Here is a 2,002-nt window from a genome sequence, read left to right on the forward strand (position 1 = left end):
ATGCCTGTTTGGCCAATAAGGCCTGATTAAACGCTTCTGGACCTCTAAAGCCCATCCCACTATCTCGCTTCGCTATGCACATTAGGACGTTGAAAAGGTTCATACGACTCCAATTGAGATCCAATCAGTGGTCGCCCCAAATCGCACGGTCGCACGTCGAACGCTCACAAGTTCGGTACTGCCCGCGCCGGCCCTAGGTGCTGGCGAAGATCAATGGAGACGCTGCCGGAGGACGTGGTCGCGGAGATCCTAGTGCGCGTGACGGGCGTCGCCGCCCTCTTCCGCTGCGCCGCGACGTGCAAGCGGTGGCGCCGCCTCATCGCTGACGCTTCTTTCCTCTTCCGCCGCTGGCCGGAGGGTGTTCGCCTTCCTCCTCGGCTTCCTCGTCACATCGCTGCCCCGTGAAGAACGACCAGCAAGAATCATCTCTGCGCCCGCGCCGTCGTTCGCCCTGGCACCATGGTCCCCGCTCGGAGACCGCTACCGCTTCCTCCGGCATGGCATCGCCGGCCTCCCCAAGAATGGTGGCTTCCACGCAGTGCCGCTCACCTCGCGTCCTAACCTTCTTCTCGAGCACATCGTCCCACTCGTCCGCCCCAACAATTTGACCGAGCGAAACTTGAGTCTGGCAGTGTTCGATCCGCTAGCCGGCATAGGCGACCTGCTGCCCCCGCTGAGGTACAATGGGAATTTCGCAATGGAAGGATACACCTTCCTAACCGATCTGGATTGCTGCTCCGACAAACGGCGATGGCCAATCTACACGGTCTCCTTCAAAGTGCTAATCATCAGTGTCGACAAAGGTCAGCCAGGGTACAATCTCCATGTGTTCAAGTCCGCTGAGTGGAGCTGGAGCACGCCCACAAAGTTCTTTGACACTCTGGAGCACGGCGTGCATGTGGCGCCCCAGCAAACCAGCGCCGTCGTGTGTCAAGGCACGTCACACTGGCTTTTCAGCAGGGAGACGTCAAGCTTTTACACACTCAATGTGTGCGCTATGACTGCTAACATGTCCTTAACAAGGCTCCCAATCACCCGGAACCACCACGACCTCAACTTGTATAGTGAACCAATGCTTAGCGTCAGTGCGTCACCAATGACGGGAAGCTATTGTTGCTTCGCTTGTATAGGAAATGCACCATGCTGGAGATCTGGACACGTCAAGTTGACAACAAGAGTGAGGATGGCAATGTGGGCAGCTGGTACCGCACAAATATGATCAAGCTAAAACGGTCCACGGAGAGTAAGATCGACCTTGTGCGATGCGTGTGCGTGGGTGAGATGAGCGGCAAACTGCTGGTCAATCACAATCAAGGTTGTGCGTACATTGTAGATCTCCGAACTGGTGCAATGGAGATGGTCACCGAGTGGTTTCACGGCGGTGTCCAGAGTGCTATACCATTTGAGATAGATTGGCCTGCCTACTTCATTTCTAAGTTGGCTGGTGGCAGGATCAAGCGGACTAAACTGGGAGGAGCTATGCAGAAAATTACGAAATCTTTTTGGGGACTAGTAGTTATGTCAGTGATCTTTGGACCAATTGCTATGAGGTGGGCTTGGGCCTAGTAGGAGCTACAAGAATCTTAGGTTTTGTGTGGCAGACTTGGTGAACACCTAAGTTAATATATTACTTACGAGCGCATTGGCTACGACACTCACTATAAAGATGCATCAGATCAACAACATGGAATTGTCATATTCAGACCAATTGCCTCTGCATTCTGTCTTGTCTTTTGATACGTGCTTATCCAGACTTGGTGTGCTGAACCATTGATGTTCTATATTGAACAAATCGTAGTGATGTTTTAAATGGGCGTTTAAGTTATGTGCATGTCCAGTTCTCCACTATCATCTAAGAAGTAAATTCTCAGTGTTTTTAGGTTAAGTATACAGTTAATTGTGATTATAATTGACAGTTCAATTGAACCTGCATGCTATAATTAACACTATATCCTGCATGCTGCTTGATCTGTTCATTATTTCTTCGCTAAAGTAGAGATCA

At 51.3% G+C, this 2,002-nt stretch overlaps 1 pseudogene; it reads left to right on the forward strand.

Moving 5' to 3' along the window:
- The first annotated feature begins 213 nt into the window (after window positions 1-213).
- LOC119284185 lies at window positions 214-1,566 on the forward strand (annotated as a pseudogene).
- Window positions 1,567-2,002: the final 436 nt, after the last annotated feature.

The sequence above is a fragment of the Triticum dicoccoides genome, chromosome 4A (assembly GCF_002162155.2).
Source record: "Triticum dicoccoides isolate Atlit2015 ecotype Zavitan chromosome 4A, WEW_v2.0, whole genome shotgun sequence".
In the NCBI taxonomy this organism is placed as follows: Eukaryota; Viridiplantae; Streptophyta; class Magnoliopsida; order Poales; family Poaceae; genus Triticum; species Triticum dicoccoides.